The following is a 14,465-nucleotide window of genomic DNA, read 5'->3' as shown; positions in this document are numbered from 1 at the left end:
CTCGATTTCAGGAGCGATGCACTGTGGTCGCTGTTCCACAGCCTCTCCATAGTTCCACTTCCTGTTTGAGACCAGTGCCTGATGGGCAACACATTGTCCCGGGTGGTGCTGGGTTACAGCCTCCCCTCCCTTTGTGAAAGCAGCAGCACCATTTCGCGCCTTTTTCCTGGGTGAAGAGAGCAAACGCCATAGCACAGCAGGCATGACCCTGGCTGGATCGCGTAACGCAGTCGTCCAAGTTGTAAACACCGTGCACGATCTGCCTGTCTATGCTGAGCCATGAACTCGCAATTCAGGAGAGGGGTGAGGGGAGGAGGCAGCTACGACAGCGCACTGACGAGAGCGATGACGACATGGAGACTGAATTCTCCTAACCGCGGGACCCAGCCTTTTGAGGCTACTGCTGGTATGGGGCAGTTGTACCATTGAACGCCGATTTTGGGCACGGGAAACAAGCACAGCTGGTGGACCGCATAGTTTTGCAGGTGTGGGACGTCCCAGTGGCTGCAAAACTTTCGCATGCGTAAGAGCACTTCCTTGAACTTTGTGACTTGCTTTCCCCTGCCTGAACGCCGCCTAATCTAAGATGAGAACAGCCCTCACAGTGAGAAGCGAGTGGCAAAGCCCTCTGGAGCTTGCAATCCAGACAGCTACCGGTCAGTGGGAATCAATTTGAGTGGGAAATCTACTGTGGGGCTGCTGTGATGCAAGTAGCAAAGCAATCGTTAAGCTGCTGCTACGAAGTTTGTGACTCGGAAACGTGCAGTGATATGGATGGCTTTCTGCAATGGGATTCCGTAACTGTGGAGGGCCTAGAGTGAACCCATATCCCTATCTTGGCCCCAGAGCACCAGGGCACCCAGTACGTGAACTAAGAGGTACTTTTCCATGGTGCTGACAGCCTGGTGATCACAAGGGACTTTCACCAGCATCCACGTGGGATGGGCCAGGAAGGGTTCCTGCGCTCGTCTTCGAAACACAACTCTCTCTAAACGGCTGCAGCAGGGAAATTACTTCCCGACCGAAAATAACAGTGGCAATGTTGAGATGCCTGTCGTTATCCTGGGTGACCCAGCCTACCCCTTGATGCCATGCTCATGAAGCCATCACAGGCAGCTTGGACAGTGGTCCGGAGCTGTTTAATACAGGCTGAGCAAGTGCAGGATGGCGGTAGAGTGCATTGGCCTTTAAGGGTCGCTTCCGATCATTCTTACTCGCTCAGACACAGCCAAGAATGTCTCCCTTGCTATTGCTGCTTGCTGTGTGTCTCCACATCTCTGTGAGAGTGGGGAGACCTTTATGGCGGGGTGGAGGCTGAGGCAATCACCTGGCCGCTGCTATGAGCAGCCAGACACCAGGGCGATTAGAAGAGCACACCAGGAGGCGGTGCGCATCAGAGAACCTTGAAAGTGTTTCAGCGCGGGACGGGTCGGTGTAACTGCTGTGTTTGTTTCCCCTTGATGAACATCCCGCCTCTATTGACTCCCTCTAAGCCACCCCCCCTTTAGTACAGCTTGCTGAGAAATAAAGTCAGTATATTTTAAAAATCATTTATTTTTATTAAAGTCTATTGGTATTGCTTAAAATCATGAATTCTTTCTTAATCATTCCGTAATTGAACCCACCCTCCCCCCTTTGGATGTATCTTTGATTTAAAAAGTATTATAAAAAGGGCACAGAATTAGTAGTATCCCTGCATGGTGTAGTTTGGGAGGAGTTCGGAAAGGAAAGCCCATTAGCACATTCGCTTAATGTCAGCCTTTTGTGTTGCTGTCCAGGGGATGGAGTGGCTGGTGCAGAAATCCGTCCCCACGCATTCTAACACGTCTGGGTGAGGGAGATATGGAATGTGGGAGCTTTGAGGTGGTTAAGCATAGCTGCAGTGGCACTCGTAACCCGCTGCTGTTCCTGAACATCCACCATGGCCTCGGATCTTCAGTTTGAGCACGCAGCAGCTCCAGCGTGCATCACGCCATCCTGTCTTCCTCTACCTCTGATTTCCTGCCTGTCTTCCTGTCGCACCTCTCTCTTCTCTGCCGCATCTCTCATCTTGGAGCGTCTCTTCCTATCCTCCCAGTCACTGGCATCTTTCCTGTATTTTGCTATCACTTCCTTCCATCATTCTGATGAGCTCTGTCACTGTGGCTTACTTCCATGATTTCTGAAACATTTCATCTCGAGTCTCTTCCCTCCGCCTTTGCTAGCCTTCCTGTGGGGTAGGAGGTACAGAAAAGTGCGCAGCCTGCATGGGGGAGGAGACAGAGAGAAGTATGTAAAAGATACATTTTACAGAACAATTTGTCCTCTTTCACAGTGAAAACTATGCACCTTACATAGCACATGTGATTCACTACAAGGTCGATTTTGCATCTTTTATACTGATGCCTGTCCCTGTGGAGCCATGGCAGCGCAGACCCGTCCGGATCATATTCAGCTTCCATGCGGCCATGGTAAGGCTTTATTTTGACTCTCCAGGGTTTTATTCCACCAGTGACCTATGATGCCTTGTTCCTTTCAGAGGAACCAGGAAACCCAAACCCCCAGTCTCTTTCACTCCTCCCCCCAGCGCATGGCTGCTCCGTAGCTAGTTGTTATTCATCTTCCTCCTTCCCTCCCCCCACCCAAAGCGTGGCTGGTAGCTGGGAAGATTCCCTGCTCGCCAGAGAAGCCCAGCGCCAGCCTTCCTCCCCCCCAACAGCGTGGCTAGTAGCGGGAAGATTCCCTGCTCGCGAGAGCCCAGCGCCAGCCTTCCTCCCCCCCCAAGCGTGGCTTTGTGATTGACTTACAAATGTACACTCACCAGAGGTTCCTTCCATGGCTTCGCTGTCGGGATAGTGGCTGGGTGGGCTGGGTTAATTCTGTGCTCTCAAAAAGCTCCTGGCTGCTGTGGGTAATTGGGCTGTGTGCTATCAGCATCTCTTCCTCCTCTTAGTCTTCGTCATCTTCTCCCGCAGCAGAATCCTCAGCCATGGTTGATATCAACCCTGACCTCTGAATCCACGGCCGGGTGGGGTACTTGTTGCGCAGGCACCCAAATTGCATGCAGCTCAGCATAAAGCGCCCCATTTACATTAATTCTTATGGGGAAATTGGATTTGCTTAACATGGTTTCGCTTAAAGTCACATTTTTCAGGAACGTAACTACGTTAAGCGAGGAGCTACTGTAAAGACTACTGTAATTCTTACTCTGAAAACAATCAGAATAGGAAATTCTCTTGTTCTGGTTTATAGTAGTAGAACTGGGTTGCACATACCACAGAAATTGAAGACAAGATACATTATATCAAGCTGATCGCAGAAAACTGTGACCACATTGTTCACTTTCTTCTCAAAGTTTCTGTGAAACAGTCCTTGTAGCTATTGCAAGGTCTATTCTATTTGGTGGCAGCTAGTCTTCAAGGTATATGAAAAAAGTGGTGATCCAGACACAACAAAAGGAGTAATAGACATTGAACATTACCTGCTTGAAGAAATGAAAAGACACAGTGTAGATCCTCACTTTTCTCATATTCCAGTTGCAAAGCCTGGGCACTCCTTTGTAAGCTCGGAGCCGCTGACTCAGTAAACACCATCAAACGAAAGTGACAGCCAATGCTGTCACCTCACACCTTCTCTGTAATTTATAGACTAGAACCGACAAGCTGATTAGTCAGAAAGTTCAGAAGGAGCTTTTTCTAGGTGTTCAACAAAGCCCTACCACTTCACCACTGTCGTCCCCATATACTACAGAAGAAATAAACTAGTCCCTTATGGCCATCAAGAGTAGAAAAGCTGCTGGTAATTCCTTAAGAATTTGGGGCCAAAGGAACAAGCATGTTTGGCAGACCTAAGCATTGCCATATATTCGATGGGGAAGATCCCAAAAAGCCAGTGAGAGGTGATAGTGATTGCCCTCCTCACACACGGAAACCACCAACTGGTGCTGCCAGTTATTGCCCAATATCATTCTTCTCCATAACTCGTAAATTAACAGAAAGAGTTTTACTGACCTGTCTTACCCCTATCTTTGAGGCCATCTTGCCAAAGGAATAGGTCAGTTTTAGATCAGAATGAAGTTACTGCGACCAGGTTCTTGCCATTACTGATTACATCAAAACTGGTTTCCAGTGGAATCTAAAAACTGGAACAGCATTGATTGATTTATTTGCTGTCTGTGATACAGTATGGAGATATACGCTATTACTCAAGGCATCAAGAGTCATCATATGCTGTAGTACTATGAGGACTCCTGGCCATAATGTTCAGCAACTGTAAATATCGCTTCCTGTTGAATGGGCAGTTCAGAGGTCAGTGGTGACTTACTCCAAGCATCTGTGCTGATTCCTTCACCAGTCAGCATCTGCATTAGTGACTTGCCTGACACAGTTTCATGTAAGTTCTTTTGTGCTTACCAAATTGTTCTTGCATTAGAAGGCAAAGACCTCACCACCATCAGTGACATTCTCTCTACCGACCTCAAGATAATGGCAGAATAATTTTAAAATTGGAAGCTCCATCCCAATGCCTACAAAATGTTGGTAATAGCTTTTCATCTAATCAACAAAGGCATTAAGGAACTGCTTAATGTTACCTTTTGCAGTCAATGAGTCTGAAATGAACCCTATCTGAACTACTTCGGTATAACTTCGGATAGAAGCTTGACTTTTAATGCTAATCTGGAAAAGATGCGAAAAAAGATTAAAAATGTGAAAACTCACAGGCACCACGTGAGGTGCCAATGCCCACGCACACTTAGAGCAGCAACTCTATCACTGGTATACTCAATTACTGAATATTGCTCACTGATCTGGGCAGATAGCTCACCAAATCTCTGAACATGCAGCTTAATATCATGATGAGAATTATAACTGGAACATTTAAATCAACACCTGTTCAGTGATTGCCCACTCAGGAACATGTACTCACGCTCAACGTTTGGAGAGATGCATACAGCTTATGAGTACAAACAAACCAGGGCCTGTCATAAGTACCCAGCCAGCAAACGCACACAGGTGAATACAGTAGCTTTTGTTTGGTTCAATTGCCTATCAAACAGAGCCAGAGCAAGTCAAGCCAGTTGCTAAGCAAATTTCAAGAGGCAGAAAGCCAGCAATTCAGACAACAAACACCAGAGGGCACTCCAACACAAGAAAACAGAAAGCATGCGTTCCAAAGAAGAGCAGAAAAAGGAAAGAGCCTGGCAACAAGCCCTAGACAACGAAAATAAACATAGGAGACAGCTGGAACTAATTAAGGCCAAACAAGAGGCCCAGGATGCAACTCACAGAAGAGAACAAGAAGCCAAAACGGCTGATCATAAGAAACTAAAAGAAAGGAGGCAGCCCACAGAAGACAGAAGAGAACCCAGGAGGGAGAAAAACCAACAAGAAATGTGAAGTAGAGGGACAAACAGAGAAAAGCATGAACTGGTGATAGGAAGCTGGCTTAGGCAAAATGCTCCACCACTCCTTATACCCCCGACATCCAGTGTGTGGTTCAACGCACAGGAAATTTCCCAACCTACAAAGCAGTGGAGTGACACGAGCAACCGTCTGTGCTACCTAGACACCAATCAGATCGAGTGTTACGTAAGGACCGTCAACGGCTGAACCAGCCACAGCACCTCCAGTCCCAGACCCGGAACTGGAACAGCAACCCGCACCAGCACAAGCAAGTGCAAACACATCTTCAATCCCAACGCCAGAAGGGACCAACGAGCCTGAACTGGCAGAAGCAACAGACAACCATACCGAAGAGGCTCAGGCAGAGCCTGAAATACCACCAGGTGCACCAGCGGACAGCGGTACACCAGCGACAGAAACAACCCCATCATCTACATCACTTCCAGGGGACCAAGCCCAAGTCCCCAGTCTAGGAAGAACTGGTGTCCCAGCTTCAAGGGAACAGTTCCAGACTGAGCAGGAAGCAGATGACAGCCTTCAGAAAGCTTGGGCGGCGGCACGGAGCAACCCACCGCCTCTCAGCTATTCTGACCGATCCCGGTTTGTTATAGACCAAGGACTTTTATACAAGGAAATTCTTTCTGGTGGACGCCAGGAAGAATGGCAGCCGCACAAACGGTTGGTGGTTCCAACTAAATACAGGGGGAAGCTCTTAAGCTTAGCCCATGATCATCCCAGTGGTCATGCTGGGTGAACAGAACCAAAGACAGGTTGGGGAAATCCTTCTACTGGGAGGGGATGGGCAAGGAAGTTGCCCAGTATGTCCAGTCTTGTGAGGTGTACAAAGAGTGGGAAAGCCTCAAGATCTGGTCAAGGCCCTCTCCAGCCACTCCCCATAATTGAGGTCCATTTCAGCAAGTAGCTGGGGATATTCTGGGTCCTTTTCCAAGAAAGACACCCAGGGGAAAGCAGTACGGACTGACTTTCGTGGACTTTGCTACCCGATGGCCAAAAGCAGTTGCTCTAGGTAACACCAGGAGCTAAAGCAGTGTGCCAGGCCCTAACAGACATTTTCGCCAGGTCGGTGGGCCCTCCGATACTGGTCAGTCAGTGAAAAGGAATGCTATGCCATTGTGTACGCCCTGGAAAAGCTACGCCCATACGTTTGGGGACGGCGGTTCCAGCTACAAACTGACCATGCTGCGCTAAAGTGGCTTCATACAGCCAAAGGGAACAACAAGAAACTTCTTCGTTGGAGTCTAGCTCTCCAAGATTTTGATTTTGAAATTCGACACATTTCAGGAGCTTCTAACAAAGTAGCTGATGCACTCTCCCGCGAGAGTTTTCCGGAATACACTGGTTAAAACTTTTCCTTAAGATGTAAAAGTCTTGTAGTTTACATGCTTACTAGTATATGTAAAGGTACATGTGTTGTATTACTTTGATTAGTTTAAAGTTCTAGGTAGAAATCACCTCCAGTGACATTTTGCACTGTCTGTGATTTGGGGGGCGTGTCATAAGTAGATAGGTAAGGTAAGGGTTAATTTTCTTTTTCCTGTAAAGGGGGAACAAAGAGAACCAAACACCTGACCAGAGGACCAATCAGAGAACTGGATTGTTTAAAGTCAGGGGCGGGAATTTGTATACTCGGGGTCTTTGTTGTTTCCTCGGCTATGGGTAAACAAGTTTTCTTCTAACTCCATCTTATCTCAAAGTTTCTCCTAAACATCTGTGAGTACAAAGGAAAGCAAAGTAATTCGGCTATGATGAGCTTTGTGTTGTATTTACATGTATGTTGATTTGCTGGACTGGTTTAATCGGGCTATCTTTTAAATCAGACTGTTTATTCTTATTTTCTTATAAGCAAGAGCCTGTATTGAGTTTCTTAATGCAAGATTATTGTTTTGTATTTTCTTTCTTTTTATATAAAGTTCTTTTGAAAACTGGTGGGAGTTTCTTTTCCTAGTGAGGCAAAGGGAAGGGAAAAGCCAGGCTGTGGGCTATTTTTCCTATTGTTTCCAGGGAAAGAGCAGGCTACGGGGGAAAGAGAAAAAGAATCATCTCTGTTCTCTTGTGTTTGAAGTTTTTCTCTAGTTACTGCTACGAGACCAGGGAGGGGGAATCTCCTTGTGTGCTAGCTGTGATTAGCTGTGAATGCATAGCCTCGGGGACGCTAGATTGCCTCTCCGGTTGTATTCAAAGCGTGAAGTCTAGTCTCGCACCGGCTAACCCAGGGAAGGGGGGGAAGCTGGGAGAGAAGAGAGGGAGACCCAGGGCTCTGGGTCTTGGGGGTTCCCCAGGGGAAGGTTGGGGTGACTCGGGGGGGTACTAGGAACCCCAATAGTCCTAGTTGGTGGCAGCGAGAAAATATCCAAGCAGATAGTGAGCTTGGGGGAGTTTCAGGTAAGCACCCAGATTTTGGACGCTAAAGTCCAGATCTGGGACGGGAGGCTTTACCACAGGGCCAACCTGAACTTACTAATTCATGAGAACCCCTAGACTCTTCTGAAGACACCTGAACTCTTCCAAGCCTTTTTGGGGTTGGGCTTACTCAGGATCTTCCAGACTTCAATCTATCCTGGAAGCAGTGGTCTACACTGAGCCTTTTCAGAATATCGCATGGCAGTTGCTGTCATTTCTCACATTTCTGAAAGATGCGAGACAATGCACAATGTGCATGTGGACACCAGTTACAAACTATAGACCTCAGTGTCCAATTTGAATTTTTTTGCTGGTGGCATCTCAGTCTTCGATCCTGTCCATATTAATCTTCATCTAATATTGTAATGCATTCTAATACTATATGGTTAAAGTCCTCCTACTGACTTCAGTGGACTTTGGTTCAGGCTGATAATGGGGAATACTTGCTGATAGAGTTTATAAATGCTGTAGCCTAAGTGAATCTTTGTTTAATTAGCGTTCTCCACCACCCTCAATTTTTCTGTCTCTTTTCTTTCCATCTCTCTCTAATATTTCTGCTTGCCAGAACCTGTTGTCTCCAAGACTGGCATGGTATTCCAGCCATAAAATGCATCACCTCTGGCAAGTTAAGCTTTTGATAGTGTTTGGTATAAACCATGGAAGAGTGCAGTCTTGTATTCACAGTGTGTTTTGATATCGAACAGGAAGATGATATTTATACTTAGTGCCAGTTCAAGTGAGCAATTCTGTTTTGTGCAAACAAACAACCAGTTTTATTAGGATTCTAAGGACAGCAATAAATGTTCCTGCTTGTGAAATAATCTCTTCCTGTTGAAGACAAAGAGAAGAGAAAGCTTAGAAGATATAGGTCAGCTAGGATTGTTTGGCTAAAAGGAAAATGATTGTTCGGTTTGTTAAAGACTTATTCTGCCTCCTAATGAGTCCGATCATTAACTTGCTTTATTGGCTCTTGGGCTTCCTAAGATGGTGCCAGCTTTTCCTTTTTGAAGTTCAACAGGAAACATTTGAAATGCCAAGAAAAAATTCAAGTACAACACTGCCAAAATGTTCACACTGAAGAATACACTTGTTGAAAAAGATGGAAACTTTAATGTGCTATCATAAATAACTTGTTTCTACACTATATAGTTTTGCTAATTTTTCTAGGAAAGGTGATTGAATAAATGCATTTCTAAAACATTTTTATAAAAAGAGCAAGAGTGTAGGAATCACTGAGGTAAAAGTAAGGTAATCAAAGTGCTGTAGTGTAAGAGATGATGAAACTGTAATTATATACTATATACAAAAATTACAGTTGCAAAGTCAAGCGCTCAAAAGTTAGGAAATGCTTAAAGTTGCCTGTGTAGTCTTAAGTCGGCTCTTTTCTGTATGTATTATGATACAGTCTTTAATTATATGAACACATACTATTTTTTTCCACAGGGCCCTAGCCTCTTTCATGTATACTGACTGAACTTGGATATCCTGAAGTGTTAGAGCCAATGAATTAGAAATACATTGAATACTTGCTCTTCACCTGCCTTGATCTGGCCTTGGCTGAGGCCTTTTTTTTTTTTTTAAGGCATTTCTTAAACTGCAATGTCAGATTTCTGGAATCCTGAGACCCATCAACATAGATATGCCAGGAAAAGCCCAAGTGTAAATGCAGTTTAGGGTTGCCAACCCTCCAGGACTGGCCTGGAGTCTCCGAGAATTAAAGATGAATCTTAAATTAAAGATTATGTCATGTAATTAAATCTCCAGGAATACATCCAACCAAAATTGGCAATCCTAATGCAGTTATATCTGCTCAGGGGACTGGTATAATACCAGCAAAAGGAATTTTTTGGCCTTTTAAACTGCATGTACGCTAGTAGGGTTTGCTTGTATAACTATATTGGGAAACCTTTTAAGTATAGACAAGGCATTAATTTTGGGGAGAAATCTAGAGAGCCCATTCTTGTTTAGCTTTTTGGATCAGCGCAGGACATTCAGCAGCACAGAATGAATACGTATGTGCCTAGCAGAGCAAAGCCTGTACTGCTTTCTTGTCTTTATGATCTCATTTCCATATATGATCTGGGTTCTGACTAGACCACCAATCAGACTCTACCTCTTTCTCCCCTCCCCCCCACCCCCCCAAAAGAGAGGGATTTCAAATGAAGTTAGCAGGTACAAATTGTGAGGGATTCTGTAAAGTTTTGTCAAATCTTTCTGGCTTGCTTCAGATTAAAAAATCTTTCTCTTATCAGTGGAAGTAACATGAATAAGTTGGCAGACATCTTTCAGAACGGAACAGGCCAGTATTACACTGAAAATATTTTTAGCAATAATTGCTAGCCAAAGTGAAGGAAACTGAACCTTAGAAATCAAGCCATATATATGCTAATAATGTGCAGTGGGCTTGAGTGTACTGGAATTGATCTATGTAACTGACCAGATGTTATTCTTAAACCTGAATTGTATATTGGGTTTCCCATTACTATTTCTAGGCAATGACATACCAACAGGCATTTTGATATCTAAGAATAGAATATCTTTAGCTCATAAAAGTGGGGGAACGGGATGACTTTAGCAAGAAACCACATTCCCATATTGATATTACCTTGTTAGGCTGGCATCAGTCTCATGCAAAAGGGAAACAGTGAAGCAGAATCAATGTTGTGTCTAATGATGCATCCCTTTCATTAAAGGCGAACCTTTTGAAAACAGCTTTGACCACTGTGTAATTTTCAAAATAAATTGAAATAAGTGGAAGTAATAATGAAAGACTGTTCTTGCAGGTTGGTTCATACACGCCTTGAAATAAGAGTGGTCTATATATGCACCACATAGAAAATATCACAGAAGTTCAGTAAGTGTTTCAGATTTTTTAAAAGCTAATATACATTAGTACTGAATAATTTTCAAACTTACTCTTTGAGAATAAATTAATTTGGGACTAAACTCTCAATAGCTCTATTGAGAGTAGAATCTGGTATGATGAGGTTTTTATGCTATTCCGTTTAATACTACTGTTCTTGCCTTTTCAAATTATCTTTTCCACTCTTCACATTTTATTAAAAAGGCTTCCTTAGTGATGTAACTCCCTGTTGTTCATTCTTCTTGTTCACTATGCATAAAAATATGGAATTTCTGTAATTCTAAGACTGTTCTGAAATAAATAAACCAACATAAAGTTAATTTTCAGCACTCAGTTTTTTTCAAACATACAATCAATGTCAAGCAATATCAGCTGCCAGCTAAACTTCTGCTCTCTTAATAATCTCAACTATTGATGAATTAACCTTTTTGCAATAAAAAAAGCATTGTTGACTTTTAAATTAACGTAGAATCCTCACCTTGTAGTAGAACTGTTTGCATGATACTTAAAGAATTTACTCAAAACATGTATTTTTATTTATTTTATATTAATGTAGACTGAGAATAGAACTAGTAGGTGTTCTTCATTTCTAATTCTGGCTATGCCCCCGGTGTGGCCATGGACAAGCCACTTAACCACTGTACCTTACTTTATTTTGTAGGATGGGAAACTAGGTACAAGTGATTGGTCTCAATCTAGGAATCCCTATGTCAAATTCTGTAGCCTCTGTTAAGCAAAGGGTCAAATTGGATGTTTATAATGGTCTTTTTGGCCTTAAGATATCAGTCTGTTCTTCTCATATCACTGTTGTTGAGAATTAAGTACTTTCTGTTTGTATAATGGTTTGAAGGCATAAGTGCCATTGGCTAAGATATTCAAAGTGAGTAGTAATTTTGAGTGCTCAACTGGAGACACCTTTAAAGGGCCTGTAAAAGCAACGAAGAGTCCTGTGGCACCTTATAGACTAACAGACGTATTGGAGCATGAGCTTTCATGGATGAATACCCACTTCGTCGTATGCAAGGGCCTGACTTTCATTAAGTGCTGAACACTCACCTTCTGAAAACCAACCCCCTTTAAATTATCTCAAGTTGGTGGCAAAAATCACTAGATATCTTCTTTAAAATTTTGGCCATTATGATTTGGGTTCCTAGATGTCCAAGAATGCAGTGTAAATTTTGATCTGGTTAAGCAGTGTGCTTTATTTTGCTGACCTAAATGTATGTTACTTCTGAACCCAGTTATCCAGTGTTGAAATCCCCCCCCCCCCTTTTTTTTTTTTTTTTGCTAGAACAGTGGAGTTTAGACTTGTTAAAGAAATTACTCACTTGGCTTCAGAGGTAAGTAAGAGCTCTATGTTCAATTTATGAATGCCACCTGATGACCAATGCTGCTGCCTGGAAGGTGTGCTGCAACTGTCTAAATTAAATGTAGTCTCCAAAATAAAATGTAAGAGATTCATTTTAGTCAAATGCATAGGTAGGAGAACAAAAAAAGGAGGCAAGGAAATCATGAAAGGAGGGTAGAAGGAGGACTGACCAAAGGGTTGGTCATTCTCACCAAATATTAACTTACCATGTGCAGTTTTCTGCATTTTAGTCCAATCTACCTTCTTCTTTGAGAGTATAAAATAACATGTCATAAAGAGAAAGTGTGATGGAATAAGAGCGGGTGGAGAGAGCATGGAACAAGATGAGGGAGTTGAGAGGTATGGTGCAGATGTAAGCAGACTGGTGCACAGAAGAGGGTGGAGTGAATCTGGGTGTGCTAGAGTAGTATGTGGAAAGGGAGAAGGAATGTTAGGGCAAGGTTACTGGGAATTACAGAGAGAGCATGGAAGTGGGACAGGAGAGAGGATGTTTCAGTTGGGGCTGTAAGGCATAGAAGATTTAAACATTCTTTCAAGGAGAGATGGGTGTCTTGGATTAAGAGCAGGGGAAGAGACACTTATTGTGCTGGCACAAATGTCTTCATGTTTGATTTATGGAGACCTTTATTTTAGGTGCTAATGGTAATTTACAGTAGCTATCAGTCTTTAAGCTTTTAAGAGTGAATGATTGAACTCTGCTCAAAAGCAGGGAAGATACTGTTAAATATCCTAAAGCAATTAGGGTTTGTTTGTTTTTTAACAAGCGTGCATGCTCAAACCTACTTGCGCTACAAGAATACACATACCTCAAAGCAAAAAATGCTGTGATTAGTTCAAGGGATATCAAAACCAATATGAAATGAGAATATGGAAAATAATCACAATTTTAGACTGAACAAACTGCCTGTTTTTTACTGTTAGCTTAAGGTAAAACTGGTTGTGGGTAATGTGTGGAGCAGAGAATTTTTAGGAAAGGAATGATGGTTCTGCTTTATTCCCTGTACCTCTTCAATGAATACCAGATACAGACAGAAAACTGCTTTAATAAATCATTCTGCTTTGAGTCCTGTAGTTCTACCTAGTTTGCACAGGCAAAGGTGACTTACTGTTCAAAAACAGTTAAAGGCTGCTCTTTCCTAGGTCACAAGTTCAGCTTTTTTTGTGACTGAACTGTGAAATACATCTTGGTGTAAGGTTGACTTGAAATATCTCTTCAAAGGTTACCTGCCTGATGGGATTTATTTTTACTATCAAGCTCCTTTGACTTAGAATGGAGCTCTGCAAAAGAGCAAGAAGTTCTCCAGTAGATGCTACCAATGCTATCACAAGTGTGTTCTGTAAATCCTGCAGATAGGGAAAAGTGCAGCCAGTTCCGCCTTACCATTTCAACTCTTGCAGCATTCAGCACTGAAGCTGTTCAAGATGCCCCCAACCTCTTTCTGAAGTAACCACAGAAGTATGTATGTGGCAGCTCTGCTCTCACTTCCTATTTTCTGTTTTATTCCCTTTAGGGATAACAGGAGTGGCTCTAGGCATGACTCCTTTCATGCCTCCTTTCATAAAAGAGATGCTGTGTTTGAAGTGCTCTGTTCCCCTCCTCCTCTCTTCCTGCAGAAGAGCTAGCGGTTCAAGCCTCTCTGTGCTATGCATCATCCCCTCTTGAAAAACTAATAGTGTCTGGGTTGCCCTCCTCCCTCATTCTCCCATCTCTTCCTGGAATTGATCTGTATAACTGACCAGATATGGTTCTTAAGTCTGAATTGTATATTGGGTTTCCTGTTACTATCTCTAGACAGTGACATACCAACAGGCACTTTTATGATCTAAAGATATATGCTATTCTTTGATATCAGAATTGGGGAATGGGATGACACTAGCAAGATACCACAGCAGTTCTCTGGTTATTTGGTTCCTTTTGTCTTTTCCTCCCACAAGGAAGAGCACTAGTTGCTCTCTGAGCCCATTTATTTGGGCAAAATTTGTACCTACTCTGTGGCCTGGTTTACACCATGCATTTAAACTGAATTTAGCAGCATTAAACCGAATTAACCCTGCACCCATCCATACAACAAAGCCCTTTATATCGATATAAAGGGATCTTTAAACCGATTTCTGTACTCCTCCCCGATGAGGGGAGTAGCACTGAAATCGGTATTGCCATGTCGGATTAGGGTTAGTGCGTCCGCAATTCGACGGTATTGGCCTCCAGGCGGTATCTCACAGTGCACCATTGTGACTGCTCTGGAAAGCAATCTGAACTCGGATGCACTGGCCAGGTAGACAGGAAAAACCCCACAAACTTTTGAATTTAATTTCCTGTTTGCCGAGTGTGGAGCTCTGATCACGGGTGGCGATGCAGTCCCAAATCCAAAAAGAGCTCCAGCATGGACTGTATGGGAGATACTGGATCTGATCGCTGTATGGGGAGACA

General features: G+C 43.5%; 1 protein-coding gene across 23 annotated transcripts in view; it reads left to right on the top strand.

Moving 5' to 3' along the window:
• The window catches only part of ADD1 (adducin 1), a 127,914-nt gene that overhangs the window by 41,332 nt on the left and 72,117 nt on the right, over window positions 1-14,465 (top strand). The gene's annotated exons all lie outside the window — the stretch shown is intronic.

The sequence above is a fragment of the Chelonoidis abingdonii genome, chromosome 5 (assembly GCF_003597395.2).
Source record: "Chelonoidis abingdonii isolate Lonesome George chromosome 5, CheloAbing_2.0, whole genome shotgun sequence".
NCBI classification, from domain to species: Eukaryota; Metazoa; Chordata; order Testudines; family Testudinidae; genus Chelonoidis; species Chelonoidis abingdonii.
Note: the sequence above shows the minus strand (reverse complement) of the source record. Positions and strands in the feature narration are given on the sequence as shown.